The 19,892-nt window shown below is 47.7% G+C and overlaps 1 pseudogene; it reads left to right on the top strand.

The window, feature by feature from the left end:
• LOC144139269 (uncharacterized) overlaps positions 1 to 12,390 on the top strand; it is a 193,342-nt pseudogene extending 180,952 nt beyond the window's left edge.
• The last annotated feature ends 7,502 nt before the right edge of the window (positions 12,391 to 19,892 follow it).

Here is a 19,892-nt window from a genome sequence, read left to right as displayed (position 1 = left end):
CCATGGTTTCAAAATGGTTACTTGAAAATGGCGAAAAAAGAGCGGTTCGACACACCACAATACCTGCATCGATCACGAAGGAGTACAATAGTATACCTTTATCTTATAAACCACCTATCGGTATACGTTTAGATTGATAGTAGATGAGTTTGAGGAGTGCGCCAAGCATGGTCGCGAGGGTTCGTTCTACGTTTGCAATTTGGGTATTTGAAGGTTTGACGATTGATTGGGCGAAGTTGAAGTGAACTGTTGGATGCCATTTTAGCTTTCGCGCTTATCTGCACATTCTTTAGGAAGAGGTTGTAAATGTTTTGCTGGATGACCCACCTAACGCTTTCGCTTTGAAAAAAGTGGGTGGGTGGGCCGGTGAACTGGAACTCACTTGGGTCGCCATAGTGCTACGCAGAACCGCGTATACGTGATCCAATTACCCTACGCTCTATTTCCCAAACTGCGTGGATTGTTGGGAAAGCTTCAGAGGGAATCGGTCAATACCGGGAGAGCTCGGGTGCAGGTACAGCCGGTGATAGCAGGAAATTTGCTGTCAACAATGGCCCTCCACGAAAGCCGAGCCCGCGGCTTATGGCAACACTAAATCGATAAGCAAGCCCTAGCATAGAATGAGAAATATCCGATTAGTAATGAGACAGCACGAATCTCTCCGTCCGCGTCTGAGACAGCAGCAGCTATCACTGATGACGACCAAACCGGAGGTGGAGAATCGGCCAACTGCGTGACGTTTCTAGTTCGGGCAAAATTAGTGCCATCTCCCATTTCAGTAGACGGCGTCGCTTTTTCAGAGACCCTGCCACACTGTTTTCAACTCTTTTTCTAAATTGTAATTCCCTTCTGTACGTATTCAACAAGCACATCCAATGCTTGGAGTAGGGGGCCACAAACTAGCCCGGCCAAAAATCGCTGCTCTATGCCTATCAGATAACACCGAAACATTCTCGCAAGATTTTTCCCTTTCTCTCGGTCTCAGCGTTCTTCGAGCGCTCGAACGACGTCATTAGAGTGGTGTAACGGCTATGGGCTGGAATCCAGCCATTTGCAGAAATGAATGCATTGATTATCTACTTTTTTAAAAATCGCTAGAAAAGCAAATATTTGGAAAATAAACACAAAAAAAAAGAGGCTGAGGGTCCGTTTAAAGCGAAGCTGTATATTGCTAGGTGAAAGGAAAATCCGGCGTTCCCGTGTACGTAGGAAACTCACCCGGCGCCACCCAATGCAAGCATGCGAAAAAACCGCGCATGAGAGGAGGTAGAAGGAAGAGAACAGAGACTGGCTGGACTTATCTCTGTCGTAGCAGACAGCGCGCGCAGCGAGCTACTACGTCAAGCACAAATCAAGCGACAACATCGGGCAGGGGTGGTATATGGTGCGGGCGGGGCAGCGTCAACGGGACAATGGCAAACACCGGCGGCACGTTACGTAGGCCAGGCATCATTCGTACTCTTGAAGCACAGGCGCTTCCGGTTAGGGACAACATGAGCGGTAACGGGAACGAGAGTACGCCGTCCAGCTAACGTCTCATGAAAAAAAAGGCAATAATACACCATACGAAGTAACACACGTACACACACACATCGCTCGTCTCAGCTTCGCTGGTTAACCATCTGCACAGCGTACCATGGGCACGTTTCTTCTTTTCTCACGAGGAGAATCTTTACAACGGACAAGACAAACTCCCGCTGATAGCATGTGCGCGATGGCGTACACCTATCTTTCGCCGCTCCCTGAGCAGCGACCACAGGAATTAGTTATAATTGTTATTCGCCGGCAAAACATACATTGTCACCCATCACAAAGTTAAAATGAACAGTACCGGAACCGTGATCTCTCTAGGAAATTAGTGCAGAAATGAGTCAGTGAAATCGCCGCAGCTTTCACTAGTGGTGCAAGGCTGGAGAACCAGGGGTGCTGGGGCTCGACGTAACTCCTTCCGGTTTTGCTTAGGTTTGTTCTGTTTCGTTAGGCTTTACGATGCTCTTGCTTGGCTAGGCTAAGTGTTGAGGGATGAGGCCAAGTTTAGCACAATTTTACGAGGCCATCTCTGTCAGGTTTCCCGCACTCACAGCAGATCTGAAGAGGAAAAAAGGTTGGGCAACAACCTGCTCCACTGTTTCGCCAGCCTTGCACATCTAGTGTACGTTGCGCCATTTGTTCGGTTTAATCACATAAGAAAGGCTGTCTCTTTTAAAATGGTGCAGTAAGGGGTGCGGATATGCAAATGCCCCTTGTGCTCACTCTAGGGCAGGCGCGAAAGTTGGCTTCACTGTTATAGACCTGTATCTACGGTGATGCACCCTTTTCAGGGGGCGCAGTTTTTCCTAGGTGTTATTTTTTGCTTACGGCACCGGACCAAGCCAAGCATATTAAATTGGCTGGGAGGTTTAATGCACAGACGCTACACAGGCGATGAGGCACGCTGTTGTGAGGGGATGCGGAATAATTTAGACCACCTGGAGATCTTTAACGTGTGTCGAAATATCCAACACACGGGCGTTTTTGCTTTTCGCCTTCATAAGAAAAGCGACCACCTCGACCGGTAACCGAACCCGCGTCCCTGGGCTCAGCAGCCCAACGCCATACCAAGTCATATTTAACAGCTCCTGTGTGAAAAACTTGTTACAAGCGTTTGTGATGGCATTTTAACACCCTGTGGTTGCACGAGTAATGCGCCTTGAATGCGTTGTAGTAGTAATAGGCGCGCTTCTAAGCCACCCGAGCCTGAGACGCGACCTGGAAATCGAGCAAGACCGAAATATCGAATCTCAAGGAGACACTCGAAAAATGCGTCGTGTTTTCGGGGTGTGTCGGAAAAGCCCGGAGTAATCGATTGCAACCAAACGTATATCTCCCGGTCATGCGACTGCAGCCGAAAAGCACACAATAGTGCGGAAAATTCTGTATGAAGGCTTCGCCGTCAGATTTTCTGTCGTGAAACTGCCATTCGAGACGGAGAAAAAGCCAATTTCTCGTGTTGCTACCGGAATCCTAATTTATAGCAGAGCTTTGTCGCCGTGCACCCTGGTGGTTGCAGACTCCACGAATAGACACGCGTGATTGCAGCGAAAGGCAGTCTCCTTTGAAGTTGCGTTTACGCATGGGACGGTATGGATATGAAATGAACCTTGTCTCCCTCTTGTTGTTCGTGACTATCAGCACGCTTGGCTGTATGCTGTTTTTTAATTATCTGAGTTGTATATAAGGAAAGTCTCAGGTTGCTAATGTATGGGGTTTCCTGCATCAATGTTGGAAGAACGGCGAAACAAATGGGTTTTGCCTGCTACTATTTTTTTTCTCTGAAAAGGGAAGATCAAGGAACTCGCGTCGGCTCATTCTTTGATGACCTGGGAAGAGATGGGTGAATTTTGCAGGAGGCGGATTGTTGTCCGACGCAGTTCAGAGCAGAAAAAATTCCCCGCATTTCCCCGAGGGGAAGAATGTGAAAGTGCGAATGCACGAGTTGAATTTGCGCGGTTCGGTAATGTTCGCGAAAGAGAGATCACACACACACACACACACACAACTACAAAGAAAGAAAGATGCATTTATTCACAGACACCTATTTGTGTTGTCGTTGTACTTGATTGCTAGAGCGGATCTCAGCTTTGAAATTTCGTGTCAGTTCTCCTTTAAGCGGGTGCATTAGCCCTTCTCACGCCCGATTCCTGGCCAATCCCCCACGTGGGTATATGCCATGCACAGACACCGATTTGTGTTGTCGTTGTACTTGATTGCTAGAGCGGATCTCAGCTTTGAAATTTCGTGTCAGTACTCCTTTAAGCGGGTGCATTAGCCCTTCTCACGCCCGATTCCTGGCCAATCCCCCACGTGGGTATGTGCCATGTCAGCGGCCAGGCAGCGCGCGCCCATCTCCCCCCGTTGCCAAGGAAGACGAGGAGATTCCTGGCCAATCCCCCACGTGGGTATGTGCCATGTCAGCGGCCAGGCAGCGCGCGCCCATCTCCCCCCGTTGCCAAGGAAGACGAGGAGCGCGCGCACCCGCAGCTGTTGCTATGCGGACGGCGGCGGACGCTTCAGGCTCGCTTAAGAAGTGCATTCGCACTTAAAAAGCAACTTACGCTTGACGCAACCTTCAGAGAAACTCGAAGTAAAATTCTAATCAAGCCGTGAACATGCTCTCCCAATGAGGAACAAAACGCTCGCCGTGGTGGGTTTGATTACTCAGTGAATAAGGGATTGAGTGAGTGAGTGAGAGGGAGTGGGTGGTGAATGAATAAAGAAATGAATTCGCGAGAGAGTGACCTCTTGGATAGGTGCAGAAATGCGTGAGCAAGGAATGAAGTATGTGACGCAGTATTTGAGGAAGTAATTGAAAGGATGATGAAGTGAGTGAGTGAGTGAGTGAGTGAGTGAGTGAGTGAGTGAGTGAGTGAGTGAGTGAGTGAGTGAGTGAGTGAGTGAGTGAGTGAGTGAGTGAGTGAGTGATTGAGTGAGTGAGTGAGTGAGTGAGTGAGTGAGTGAGTGAGTGAGTGAGTGAGTGAGTGAGTGAGTGAGTGAGCGAGCATTGTCTGCTTTCGCATTGCTTGCTGTGCTGCCGTGTTGACCGGATTGCGGGATACGAAACAGTCGCCCACGAACCCGCAGAACCAAAAGCGTTCTCGAACAAATGTCGCGTAAAACTTCATAGACCACATCTAAAACTTTCCCAAAATCCTGACCATGGTGGAATGACGACTGAAGGCGTGCACGATCTGGCCATAAATTACCTTGTAACGTCAAAGATGGACTCCAGATGTATTGAATACCAGTCTGCAAACAAGACAGTGATGAAAATGTTGGATCCAGTATAAAACTTGTGGCTTCTCCAGGGCCCAGTTTCATATCGAACGAGCCCCATTCCATCCCTTCATTTGAAATCCTATCAATGGTCCTTGGAGTACCAGTACACTTACACAGCTCTGATGTATGCTCGAAAGATCACTTCTATTACAAAACACCCTTTTAACACTGTTATGAAAAGTAGTAAGGACATATTAGTAAAAATTAAGAAGAAATGGACGTGGGCAGGGCATGTAATGCGAAGGCAAGATAACCGTTGGTCATAAAGGGTAACGAGTGGATCCCTAGAGAAGGCAAGCGTAGCTGGAGGCGGCAGAAAATTAGATGGGCAGATGGGATCAAGAAGCTTGCGGGCATAAATTGGTCGCAGTTAGCACAGGACCGGGATAATTGGAGAATAATGGGAGAGACCTTTGCCATGCAGTGGGCGTAGATAGGCTGCTGCTGCTGATGATGATGATGAAAAGTAGCTCGAGTTTTGAACTCTTTGACTACCAACCACCCACAGCAGCACCATTTCTTTGGCAGTGTCACACCTCGTAAAGGACCTCCAAGTTTCTCATACCAATTTTACTGTACCTCTCTTCATGAGTTGGTTGCGCCGTGGGACACCTTCCCAATCCATAGTGGCATGTCCTTCGTAGCAATACAAGAGAAAATGTACAAAAATTCATTATTACTCAGCACTTTCTGTCACTCAGGGACAAATACAAGGCAGCTGAATTCTACACTGATGCCTCGAAGACTTCTGCAGCCATATGTTATGCTGCCCGTGGCCTCCTATTCACTTTGTCTAAATCAATGAACAGTTACACTAGTATATTTACTGCAGAGGCATATGGTATCCTGCTAGCTTTGAACCGCATTCTCCAAAACAAATAAAAACCTCCGTTATATACACAGACTCTTCGAGTGTTGTTCCAAAGCTTTCGTCTCTGGCGGCTAGCAGAAACTCATCTATTATTGCTGCTCTAAGAGCTCTGTACTCGGCTTATAGCCTCAATCTAGCTGTCATTGTGCTAGGTTTCAGGCCCCTATGCAATTGTTGGCAATGAAGACGCTTGCCGAAGTGCTGCGGGTGCGGCCCTTCGTGACAGCATAATATTAAGCTGGTTCCATATCAAGACCTGAAACCTTATGTGGGGAGGACACTGGGAGACCACTGGAAACAACAATAGGATAAAGAAATTAATAATAAATTGCATGTTGTTAAACCCAAAATAGAGCACCGCCCTGCTGCGAAACATGCCAGATTCATAGAGGTGGCCTTATGCCGGCTTAGAATTGGGCGTACACAGACACATCACGCAGTCATACCTGTTAACTGACATAAACAATCCACAGTGAATCGATGAAGGGTAGGGGAAGCTATGTGCCTTTCATATGGTTATTAAATGTAGGATGTGTGGCATCCAAGAGGAAACGTAACTTTAATGATCTTTACGCATATAATTTTCCATTGCACCCGTCATTATTTAAATCAGATTATCCTATGTTCTCTTACAAGAACGTTTAATTTTCCGTGCAGATATTGACTTTTTAATTGATACATTGAACTGCACATAACCTCAACTGTGCTTCTGATCTGTTGCAAAACAGTGGCGGAACCTGCGGCTTTACAGCTTACACGTGACAATATTCATTATGTTTTAAGAATATAAGCCTATACACCAACTTGCTTTAGTAAATTTTGTAAACTAGTGCTTTTATAAGAAATACTCGTAACATCGCACCATTCTCATGGCGCTCTTTGTCTTTATCGACCTGGCACCATTAAAGAAGTAATCCTCATCAAACTTCATTTTTCACACCGCTGGTTACACATGCACGGCGAATTTCTGGAGCTAGAGCAGCTTTGCGAGCATGCGCCGTAATATCCGCACAGTAACACCATTTGTTCACGGCCCGCACAGTTAATTCGTTCTAGCAGAATTCTTTTACCCTTTAAACTACCGCGAATACGTCGGCGCTCTTGGTTATCAGATGTAGTTACGATGAAAAGAAACGCGCTGGTATTTATTATCTTCCTAATTTATACGAATGGCTACGTGAACGAGCTCCTGCCACCGCTGCAAAAAGCGCGAGTTTTAGAGGGCAGCATGCGAGGGAGTAAGGAGAGATCACGGGGCACCACTCAGAAGGAGGACCACGTGACGGAACGCCGTGTGCTGCCGTAGAAGGCACAACTTCGGAAGGAATCCTAAGGACAAAATGGAAAAGCGAACGCTCTGGCGCTCTGTTCCGGGGTGGGAGCTACTTCGGCGGGGCGAGTCCCATCGTCGTCGTCAACATGCATGTCACCCAAATGGCCACTGCAGTAAGAAGAAAATATACCGCGGTTGTTTGGGATTTGATCAGGGGACGCAAGAGCACAACCCAGGTGCCCCAACCACAGCTCATACCTGTCAGCCTGGCAGAACGGAACAAAAATCGGCCTGATGCGTGCTGCCTGACAAGTGCACGTGGTGGCACACGCGAAAGAGGAGTGCAAGCGAAACAGAGTGCAGACCCTGGGGAAGCGGCAGCATGAAGTGCAACATCAGTAAAGCATACTGACTGACTGCCAGTACACACTGACAGACTGACAGGCCAGTCTGCCTGTCAGTGTAATTCGCCCAGCTTCACTGACCCAATGTCGCGAACGCTGAGGTTACCAGCGAAGCTGCCTGGCGTTCCCTAATCGCAAGGCTGCACGTCATAGAACTTCTCAAACCCAGCAGATCGAATCACGTTCACGCCAATTAATTTTTGCCGTGTTCCACTTCTCGCGCCATCTACTAGAAGCTTCTTTAACTTTTCTACTTGGAACACTGCCACGAGGAAGAAGCGTGGGCTCTTTTTGTTTTTTCACGGCGTATGTCCTGGTTGCCACACCAAAAATCAAACAGCCATGTATTTTTAGTTGAAAGAACAACAAAAACATCACATAGGTATTGATGTCTCGCCTCAAATACGCTGAATGTTTTGTTTTTGCTCAACAATGTTGACACGTATAAAAACTGCCACCCAATTTAGTAGTTTCGAACAGCTTCGCCTATATAAACATCTGGTCCAAGCATTTTTCTAACTTTCGATTGAATCTGGCTGTCCTCTACGCCAGGCTATGCCCTTTCCACATCGATGCGACCGCGTTCCCACATTTCCTACCATGAAAGCCTCGACCAAGAACAGCTTCGCTGTTAAACCACAAACATGATGTACAGTCGAGTCCACTATAACGATACCGTTTATAACAATATATCGGATATAACGATGAACAGCTATGGCACCGTCAACTTTTGTATTCTTTATGTGGTAAAATAAACGCTTATTAGAATGCTCCAATGCCACGATATCGGATGTAACAATTGATGCCGGTTATATTGTGCACCAAAGTAAAGTAGCCTTGGATAATCACTAGGCCTTCCAACCATGTAAGCAGACTGAAGTGCCTGTGGAATTTTTTTTGTCCTGGCGTTAAGCTAAAACGGGCCACAGGAACGGTTCGTGCGTAATACTTCATGTTACGCGTCTACTCACGTTACGTTACGTCGACGTAGACAAGAGTTACGTGAACATCTTCCAGTGAGCATGTGATTAGCCCTTTGGTTATATTTCAGGGTATCAGCTATCGCTAGAATAACGGCATCTGCGTGGTATGGCACTTTCCCGTTTGCGTAAAACTCGAAAGTGAACTACAACGACATGTTGGCATGGTGACTGTCGGTCTCTATGAGAAGGTACTGCTCTTGCGTTAGAATTCCTATGGACAAAAGGTACGGAAGAGCTCAGGAGAAGTTCTGGCCAGTCCAAAATAAGAAATGGAGGAGACATGCTGTTATCCTAGCACTTTTCTTAGGGCGGACCACTTTAGGGGACCAGCTTGTCGCTGTAGATCGTCTGGGGTCATGGTATCTAGCCACCGTAATCACGCGGCATAACGCAACCAAACGGAAACAGCAACTACGAAAAGATCACCGCTGGCGTTGCGGAGGCGATGTCAATTTCATTGTCTCCACAGGTTACATTCCTCATATGCATAAGGGGGGGCGTCATCCCTGCGCTGCGCCGCTTCCACGCTGGCTGCCGCTCCTAGGTCGAAAACAAGTGCAGAGGAACGTGAAATAAGGAAAAAAATATGAGATAACGCATTAACTACCCTAAAATAATGAGAACTCAATCTATTGTCTCTTTATAGGCCTTCTCGGGAGCTGCGGGCTCTCCCTTGACCACTTGTTGTATCAACGCCAGGCTGATACTGCATCTGGTCAAGAGAGGGCGCCACCGCCCCTTTGTAGCACCACTGTGCCGCACTTGATAGCTTTCACGTCGAGTAGAACTGCTTCAATTTTTTAAAAGCGGAGTTCATTGGTTCTTGCCCACTCTCAGGAATGGGCCCTCATGGTTCGCTCCGCGGGCGTGGCTCCGGAAGCTAAAGTGATGGCTTCCTAGGCGTAATCGGTGGCCACGGCCACAGCGGAAACAGCGCTAGCACCAGCGTGAACCCTGGTGCTTCGGCGACCTAGAAGTTCCGACTCGTGGTCCTCGGAGGACCACGCGTGGCCAAATCGGCCATCGTGCAGCGTTTCCTGCACGACTGTTTCCTGCACGACTACAGCGCCACCGTGGAGGAGTTCCACCGAGGAGAGTACGAAGTCGGAGGGGGCGCCACGGTCGCCCTCGACATCCTGAACACCGGTGGAAGCTTCGAACTTCCCGCCAAGCGGAGGCTGGCGATTGACTTGGGTGAGCTTTTGGACTTGTTTTGTCTTTCGGATGCACAGCTAGAACGAACCAAAAGGCGGATATGAAAGCCCCATAAACAGAAACTGTAAATTGGCAGCACTACCCACAGAGGCCGCTAAATGGCTATGGTGTTGTGCTGTTGATCCAAAGGACACAGGCTGCTTCCTAGCGGCTGCGAAGGAAAATTTGACAACCACCCCAATTGCAGCCAAACGGCCACAATGGAAATAATTTTTATTTAACCGAGAACATTTTGAGTAAGCATTCCTTTGCAGCCGTCTGGCTAAAATTGAGTCGGATGTCAAATATTCCTCCGCAGAAACACACTCCACATGGGGGGTTTACCCTAAATCTGGTCGATTGATCGCAGCCGCTGTCAACGTTTCTCTAATGGAGGTGAAAGGCGCGAAAACCCGTGTGTAAGGAGAACTCGGTGGTCCAAATTAATCCGGAGGCCCCTAATCTCATAGCTCAGGTAGAGCTCGGCGCACAAAGTCTCACAATTTGAAAATTTTATAGAGATAGGACCAGAATAGGGGATACCAATAACCTCATAAGAGAATGATTCAACAATATGTTGGAAACGCATACGTTCATACGGCGCACGAAAGGAGCATTTGGAACTCAATGGGGAGATACCTTCATGATGCAGTGAATTTCAATATGACGATGATGATGACGCCGATGATGATATATAGCAAACAAATTTTAAAGTTCCTTTGAAGGACATCCTACAATGATATATGTGTCATTCCATGTGCTGATATTTTCAATCTATAGCTTTATCGTAACTGCGGGTGAAAATTGATCCACCGGTCTTTACTTTCACTCCCAGGAATCTTAGAGTAGCCAAGCTCCCCTGAGTTAGGAAAGCCATTTCGTCTTGCCACATGGACGTTGCATCGGTGCAGTGCAGTCATGGTGACCTGTTTCCACCTCTAGGCAGGGCTCATATCTTTCATACTGCAACCGTCTCTCTATGTGTCTCTATGTGTCATCGTGTCTAGATCACTCGAGTAGACTCGGCGCCATCAGTTGTAGTACTAAGGTATTTTTCATTCATTCATCCCGCGTACATGCAAAGACTTGAAACACCGTCCACGAGAATACGTTGAAATCAACGATATAAATTTGTTCAGTTCTGCATTGTGTACTGTTCCTTGAATAATTTTGTTCTGTGCAATTATAATTTCTGGACCGTGGCATGTATTTACATTTGTGTATTTCTCGTGAAATGTATACGAGCACATATTTGTATGCGTGTCAAAATGTGTTAAGTTTTGGGAGCGAAGCCCCTTGGGAGCTGAGGCTGTTGGCGTCTCCTATCGTCGTCGTAATCATTGTCTCATGTAGTCACAGTACTAAAACACCGGGAAACTCGTTAAAACCACGCGCTAGAACGTAACGCGTACTAAAAACACCGGAACACTCGCTTACGCCTCGTGCTAGAGCGCTTCTTAACGCGTACTTAAAAACCATCGCGACACTCCTTTACGCCTCGTGCTAGAGAGTTTGCGCTCTAAAGACAAGAGACTTTTACAACAAGGCTGTATACCTCTATCCTCCCCCCCCCCAAACGGTTTCGTCTCCCCTGGCAAAAACGCCAAGGCGCCAAGAATACACTTATGCACTGCATGCTTTGCCCCTCCCCAGATTTCACGTTAGTGGAGATGGCCCGGAAGTTTTGCTCTTGTACAGCGCTTGAGCCATCTTTTTCTCATTCTTTTGCGGAAACAGGGGCCTCTTTTATGCTTTTTTTTCAAACTCACTCTTTTTTGCACCTTTTTACCCTGTGGGTACAAAGAAATAAAAATAAATAAATAAACAAACAAACAAACACACAAACAAACAAATAAATAAATAAATAAATAAATAAATAAATAAATAAATGACTTCCTGCCTTGTCTTTTGCTGGCGACGCTTTCCTCTTGGTGTACGCCGTGGACGACCGCGGCTCGTTCGAGCTCGTGCGCAAGCACCAGGATGACGTGCTGCCCTCCCGCAAGGCCCCGCACATCGTGGTGGCGGGGAACAAGACAGACCTGGAAGAGAAGAGGCAGGTGCATTCGCAGGTGGTCGAGCCCCTGGTCTGCATCGACTGGGAGCACGGATGGGTCGAGTGCTCGGCCAAGGATAACAACATCGCGAGGGTCTTCCAGGTATTCTAGGGTGAAGAGTTTTTCTTTGAGAGTTTTTAGGATATGTGTTATCACGGCAACGCTCCAAAAAGACGTTGCTCCGTAGCGGTTGGTTCGCTGAAAACCGATTAGGAAGTGTCTGAATGCCCTACGAAGAAGCAATTGTTGAATTTGCCACAGTGCTCATAATGGTTAAAATGGTGGTGGTGAAAGCTGACATGGCGTATTTTGGATGCTAGAACGCAGCTAAATAGTGTGGTCAGTCCAGTTACCGGGGATCTACTGTTATACGTGTTTCTGTACAAGCAGATATATTTGTATTTTAGATATTTACTCAATGTTTAGTACGAACATTGCGTGTTTCACGGCGCTAGAAAACCACCTGCCGGAAGTTGTTCCGTCGATCGATCGATCAATCAATCAATCAATCAATCAATCAATCAATCAATCAATCAATCAATCAATCAATCAATCAATCAATCAATCAATCTATCAATCAAAATCAGTTAGGAACAACTAACCGGTGTTTTGCTCGTGACTTTGTTGCCTTTCTGCAGGAACTATTGGCCTAGGCCCACTTCAAGGGCAAGGTTGCCAAGGCGACACTGAACCGGGGAATGTCCCTCCGAGTGAACAGCTTCAGTCGACATCAGCTGAGCCCGGTGTTTAGGGCCAAGGGCCTGCGAAGAGGACCAGCTGCACAGTCTCGTAATCTGCGCCGAGAAGAAAGACCCGCCGGCATCAACATCAGCCTCAACCCTGCCCTTTAACAGCGGAGCTGTTGTTACTGGGCGTAGATCGCCGTTGCAGTAAAGAAAAGCAATAAAATGCTGAGCGCTCCTGAGCGCGTGCCTCGCGGCGAACAGCGAGTGTAACCGGCAGGCGCAGTAGCAAAAAAAAAAAAAAAAAAAAACTCCTGCGTTGTCGTCAAGCGCTACCGCGCATGTAAAAAAAACTCCAGCGATAATGCTAAAGATGAAAAACTGGCCTTCTTAGGACAGGTCACCGCAGCCACCGCATTCTCTAGAAGCCATTATGGATAATTGGAAACATGGCTCCGTGTGTGCCACTCCTGCCCGAGGCGACTTGCAGATCCCGCCACCGCTGCCTGGAGCCGATGACGAAGGGCTGGTGGAAGTCTACAATGCTGAGGATGACTTCGCATGCACCACTCGCTGAGGAACAGACGACGACCTCTTCCGTGCATATGATGGAAATTACTAGCACCGCAACCATGGAAATAAACAATGATACCCAAACTAAACTGTGTGTCCGGCAATGCTCACCTACAACAGCTTCGCCATTCATGTCTTCCGCGTGAGTGTAAACTTCCCTAATTTTTAAACCTACATCGGCATGGCTTTGTAGAGTGAGTCAGCCAATATGCTCTAAGGGCTTGCGACATCACAAGCATTGTAACCAGTCACGTGACTTGCCACGTGTTTAAAAGCTACCTCTAGACATGGATATTGAGTTGGGCCGCAAGAGGGCGCTGATCTGTCGCAAGTACGAAACTATGTCTGCACTTGTCGCCATTTCGGGAACTAAAAAGCCAGACGGTTAATATGCGGGGAAATATGAGTGGCGTTAGCGGGACGTGTTTGAATTTTATGTTACTAGGCTGAGAGGAGAGGAAACAAGCGCTGTGGGCCCCGAGATCAGTCCACAAAGAGATTTCTACTCTCCTTTTCCTTCCCAAGACAATGGGCCTCCTCGATTTACCAGCACTACATAGTCCGTGGGCAGTTCGAGGACTGCCCTCGGACCGAAAGCCTCATAGGAATACATGAGAAAAACGAGCGCCGGGTCGCGTCTGGCGAAGTCCGCGGACGATCCGGGACTGATAATTGAGGAGGTCCAATATGTTGCTGTCATGAAAGCGGGGGATATAAAAAAATGTTTCATTGGCATATGCGGTCGTATATGCCTTACATAAGCCGGATGTAAGCGGGACGTGACCATTCTTTTGCAACCTGGTAGTAAGGGACCTAGTAATACTTGTCGTGTGGCCCTAGCGGTGAGCCCGCATTGACATTTCAATCGTCGTTTTCCTTATGCGAATAGGCTGCTGGCAAAAAAGCACGAGCTTTCCAAATGTGCCTTGCTGGAGCAATGCTGGCGACAGGTATAACAGAAATGGCGAACTCTTTTTGTGTCAAAAGATCCCGTGTTACGCACTTGTAGCCATTTATTGTTCCCGCTTTCATACTAAGTATGTTTTGTATGGTGCGTGGTTCATCATGTTCTTTATGTCGGTGGCTGCCCTTTAAATCTGCCGCACACGTTCCCCTACAGCCTACCGTAACGCATTTACGGGCCAATACTGACAAGAGTCGTTCCTGTGTTTCTTGGGGACAAGAAATGGCCTGGAATTCAATGGTTTCGGCTGAAACTAGATTGACAACCACGATGTCATAACAGGCAGGTGTAAATAGAGCGAACATGTGAGAGGGTGCTGCATCAAATTACCTCCGGCAAGAACGTTCGCAGGTCTCTTTACAGGTACAAAAATAGAATCCACCTAAGTGAAAATAAAGGTGTTGAATGCTGATAAATCTGGAAGCGCGAAGCACTACATGCATAAAACATATCTCATCCAAAACCGATTTCCTGTCGGAAATGGGAGTGCACAGGACGCTACAATGTAAAAGAAGTTATTATTTTAAAGACGCGCGTCTTTGTCAATATTGCCGTTTTTTAATGTGTTGCACGTGTGTGGCCATTCGGACTGTGTATTAGCTAGTAAAGAGAAACGTACTGTTCATTTGAGAATGGCTAGAGGCCATGAAGGACAGGATCTTAAAGCTTGGCTTATGTTTTTGTCTATGTTGTCCTCTACTTCCATCCTGCTCCTTCTGGGCTGGCCATAGTTAGCACGTACACGTAGGTTGTTCCTCTAACAAAAATTCTACCTTATAAGCACAGAATCAGGCTGTACGTTTTTGTCGTTCTTCACACCAGATCCTTTTTTTCTATTGGTTAGTTTAACCCGGCAGGTGAGAGACACATGAGGGCATAGTACCTGTGCTGGGTGTTGCACTACTCCAAGCTTGACCTGGACCTCCATACACGTTGAGCTGCCACCTGCCACAGTCATAGCCTTGCGTTCCCTTCGCTTGCATAATAAAAAAGTTTATATTGGTGGTGCTTCATGTTTTTAGTGCTTCGGCTCAGCATTCTCGATATTTTATCATGGTATTGTAGACATAATATTTTACAGGATCGCATCACTCTGCTCCTAACTTATGGGGTGGCTGGTGTGAATTAGTGAGGGCTGTTATATCCTACTTTGTCTACGAGGAGCGTAGGCTTTGCATGGTGATGCCATTGCATTTGAGGCTATACCGGCTGCCCTGGGGTAGCGAGACTAGTAAAAAATCACAGCCTTTTAACTCTGTGAAGTGGGAATCCAACGAAGCTGGCACTGTTTGGATTTGCTATATTTTGATTTATCTGTGATGGGGATTTGCTACATTGAAATATAAGGACAGTGCCCCCATCTCTACGTCACAGACTGAAAACACACACGAGTGGTGGGTAGAGACAATGTCACCTCTATCGCGCCACACAGGTAGCCGACAAGAGCGTGCGGCATTGTGTAGTGTAAGAGGGAGAGAGCCGCCGCGCGTAGCGACGACTATACATGACACGGAAAGAGGTGGCTGTGCTGGAGAGGAGTATAAAGGGGGACTGTAACCATACTCCCTGCGTAAATGGCCATGCCTAACTGTGCAATCCACAGTGTGTGCAAAGCTGGCTTTCAAAAACTGAGCTTACGCCGGTCTCGACTTTACCATAGAAATGCATTTTTGGAAAGACATGTTTTAGGAGCGGCGGAAGCCGCCTTATATCAAAATACTTTACAGTCCCCTGGGACTTTATAAAAATTTCTCTAAAGAATGTTTCTATACGCTGAACAAAAACAGCTGAGCATGTCGTTGCCGCCGGCGGGAGACCCTGGTGTCATGTGTCAGGGCACCCCCTGAGAGGGGGACGCATCAAAACCCCCGAAAAATAGAAGGAAAGAACAAAGGAACGAGAAATTTGAAGTGTGCGCCAGGAGCGCGCCAATCAGCAAGCGCCAGCGCCGACGCACCAAGGAATCCTGGGAAAAGGTGGCAGTACACTGGTCGGCAAATCAGGGAAGGCCACGCAGGTGACAAGTGGCGAGATGGCCATATAAGGACAGGGAGGAAGCAAGAAGCCAATGGGAGTTCGCCACTGGAGAGCCCAGAGGGTATAAAAGCGGGGCGCACAAAGAGAAGGGGGAGGCAAGACAACGGGAGGCAAGAAACCGAAGAAACCAGGAGGCGGCCGGAGCACGTGCGCTTCAACGAACGAGCCAGGGGGACGCGGCCAGGCGATCGACCACGCCATCCGAGCCTGGGCGCGAGCGGGCCGACTTCGCATCGGCACCGTCATCCCAGGTGCACCAAGAACCTGCGTCTTCGTGGCCCCAGCGGCATCGGTCAGGCACCAGCGGCCAACGTCCACGCTCCGTCGACGTTCGTATCGACGGCCCCGAAAGGCGACGTTCGTGCCAAGCCTACCTGAGACCTCCAGCGGCAGCGGCTACCAGGGGGTAGCCACCGAGGAAGCGCGCCGCCGAAGGGATGACCGCGCGCATCGAACGCCGGCATCAAGGACATCCAGCGGGAGCGGCTACCAGGAAGTAGCCGCAGAGGAAACGTCAGGACGCGCGGAGCCCACGCCGTCCACGGAGTGACCGCGCGCATCGAACGCCGGCACCGAAGCGAGAAGACGGCTACCACCGAGTCGCGGCCACGCAACGGGGGCGACTCGTCAGCGCCGACGACAGCGGGGTAGGCCAGTCCAGTAGGGACGCAGTTGTAAAGGACACAACTAGGGAGTTGTGGTTCGAGAGAAATTGACTAGAACTGTATGAGTGTATTTAGAGGGTACTTAGGGTAGGACTTTATTGTAGAGACTTTTGGGGTTTGATTTGAATTGTATATTGAGCTGTTGAGTTAGGGGTTTGTATGTGAGTTGTATTTTGGGATTGTAGAGGTTTGAGTGTTTATCGTTAGTGGGTAGTTTAAATATTGAGTGCTTTCCCTGAGGGTTTTTTTGTGTGTGTGCATTAAATGTATGTTGTTAAACATATCAACGGCTTCCCTGTGTCCATTGCTCCCAACTGGTTAAGACCACCCCACCATCCGTTCACGTGACACCTGGTATCCTATCCACATGCAGTTTTGCTGCATATAAGAAGCACCAGTATCATTTCAGCCCAGTTTTCCAATTAGGGAAACTAAAATGAAAAGAGGGACCGTGACCATTTGTTCATTAGAGAAGGTTATGCGCACGCAGACATTTTGGTTTTCAATGAGGAACCAAGTAATGCTTTCAGCAGGAAAAAATCTTGAACTTTCATTTAGTTGTTTCTACTGCTTTATTTTCCTAATCTCAAGGTTTTCTGAGGGCGCGTGCAGGCGGGACTTCCAGCAAGAGATGAGCAGATTCCTGTGGGAGAAGTTTGTACCCATTTCCAGGCATACACAACCCGAAGGCAGTCTCTGCTCTCTCGAGAGCTTCCTCACCAGCCCGGTGTCCCGGTTCTCATCGCTCTGTGCTTGGGTACATATAGGACTCCATTTCCTGTTCTTAATTGAAGGGAGTGCATGTCCTCTAGTTCATACGGAAGCCAGAATTTTATAGTGTGGAGTAACGATAAATTGTCAAGGTATATTTACAGAAATAAGTTTAATTTGGCATAAACTTTACGAACTTTAAAAATTGGCGCCATGCAGTATTAATAGCTGGCACAACTGTATGTAGACAAACAGCTTTGTCAAACCTCATGAATGAATAAAAAAGACGGCGTTTATAATTATTTTAGCTTGGGAAAAGTTTTTCAATACCGCTTTTAAACAACGTTAAAAGTACGTTGCTGCATGGCTCACTTTCAAGGTTGCCAGTTTTCGTGCTCGCAGCATGCGTAAGGCTGGTAGATCTAGGAATTCCGCTTTCAAACGTTTCTTGATCCAATCAGAAAAAACAGTTTCGGATCATGGTGTCGTAAGTAATACCCTTTTATTTCGGACAGAAAGTGCAGTCCACAAAAACTTCATTGCTTTTATTGGGCCACTTAGAGGCAAGTGTTAAGTGTAATAATCTGTCTGTCTGTTAACCCGAATAGCTAGAAGTTTTACTTGTGAGCCTGTTCATTTCTTGGCCACTGGCCAACTAGGAATTTGCTGATCACCCATGGGGTGGCACAGCCAGGAACTTTGTCTCGTCTAGTACTCTTGCATTGTGTATATGTGGGTATATAGGTTCACGGTGCGTCACGTGCACCAAGGGTGGTTTTCCGAAACTTCAAATCCTCATTTTAAATTACTAGTGAATTCCGTGTGGGTCACTGGTGCGTCGCATGACCAACTGGTGACTGGGTTAGGAGGCAGCTGATTTGGAAGAAGGAAGGGGAAGCAGGGGGAGGTCGGTTTGGATATCAGCATCTTGATTTGGATGTGGAGAAAGGGAAATAGGTAAGGAGAGGGTAGAGAAAAGAATAGGAGAGTAGGGCAAGAGCGGACGGGTCAGGTAAGGGGGTAAGTGGGATAGGGATAATAGGGGAAAAAGGAGGGAAAGGGGAGGACCTCTCCAAGTGGGAATCGGCTTGAACACTGACAAAAACGGAATACAAGAAAAGCAGACACGCTGCTGACTAACAACTAAGAGATTGCTGAGGCCATTGCGATCGACGAAGCTGGAACATCGTGCGTCAGCGTTACGCAAGAAGCCTGATCAAACTGACAAAAAGAAATTTCAGCGCCAAACACTATATAAATTACTTTGCAATTTTTTTATTAGTCCCCTTGTGGCATGTGTGGCTAACGTCTGTCTTTATGCCGTAGCCGACCGATTTTGCGTACCTAGAGGGGAACGAAAAACAGTACGTATAAAAGAGCAGTCTGAAAAATCTCCGAGTGGCAAAACCGAACTTTACTTCGTTTAAATAGGACTGAAGAAGTCGCCAATGAAGAAGTCGCAAACCTGAATTGGACGTTGCGTTGAGTCAGTGTCACCCTGGGCCTAAAAAAGTTGTTTAAAAAACTGGCCACGTACGAACCGTTTCCAGCTTTCGAGATTGCCCCCACCGCAGACTCCATGCAAAATTGTGGCTTCCAAAGTCCAAGTTTGCTATCCCGGCGGGAGTCAAGCTAATCCCAATTCAATCTGAAGTTAGCCAGATCACTTAATATTCAAAACGGCGTCGCCTTGCAGTCACACCATGGCTTTGCAGCGGAAAATTATAAAAAAAATCAAACTTCTGGCTTTATTTCGTCCGAAATATCTGTTGTTCATATACGTCACTCCTGCGGGACAACTGGCGGTTCCACGGGAAAGTCCGGAACATCCGGCAAGTCAGACTTTTGGGAGTCTGAAAGAACGGTCGGGTTCTGTACCTGCGTTCTCTTTTTGTAAAAATTCATTTGCTAGTCAGCGGCGTGTCCTGCTTTTGTGTCCTCTATTTTTGGCGAATTTTGAGCTACTGTCCACCAAGAAATCGACCAATTAGCACAGATTAGAGCTATTTCAGATAATAAGAGTGTAGGGGCAGGGAGGATAGGCAGCGGCAGAGGGCACAGAAGAGAAGAGGGAAGTAGTAGTGGTAGTAGTAGGAGTACGGGAAGTTTATTCCAGACACAAATTACGTGTTTGGCATGTCAGTGGCCTGGGATATCATGGCCAGTTGGTCTTCAGGGGAAGGTGAATCACCAGCCAGGCATGCCAGGAGACAGTTGGGGAAAGTACTGATATTGTGTGGGGGTGGGACAAAGGAACGCACAGTGTTCGGGGTTGGCTCTGTGGGAGGTTTCATGATGGCATGCAGGCATCCGCAAGGATTCTGTACAGGAAAAGACATGCCCCAGGTATGGGAGCATTCATTTTAAATTTGCAGAAAAGCGTAGTTGAGCGGGTGGGGCTTTTGTGAAGGGGGAGAAGGGGGTGGCTACCCACACGTGAAGACCCCTGCTCTAAGTTATCTGGGGAAGCCATTAGACTGGAATGGGTTTGTGCTCGCATGTTAATCAGCATGGTGGTTGCTGCTTTGGATATTGAGGGTGTGCCTTACAGACTCCCTGGTGATATTGCAGATGACAGCTGCGGACGTATTGGAGGCCTTCCAGAGGAACGAGTCTTCTTGAGCTAGACTCGGTTCAGTGGGGAAACGGTGAGTGGCTTGCA

The sequence above is a fragment of the Haemaphysalis longicornis genome, unplaced genomic scaffold (genome assembly GCF_048455015.1).
Source record: "Haemaphysalis longicornis isolate Haplotype H1 unplaced genomic scaffold, Haemaphysalis longicornis Haplotype H1 scaffold_5, whole genome shotgun sequence".
NCBI lineage: Eukaryota > Metazoa > Arthropoda > Arachnida > Ixodida > Ixodidae > Haemaphysalis > Haemaphysalis longicornis.
Note: the sequence above shows the minus strand (reverse complement) of the source record. Positions and strands in the feature narration are given on the sequence as shown.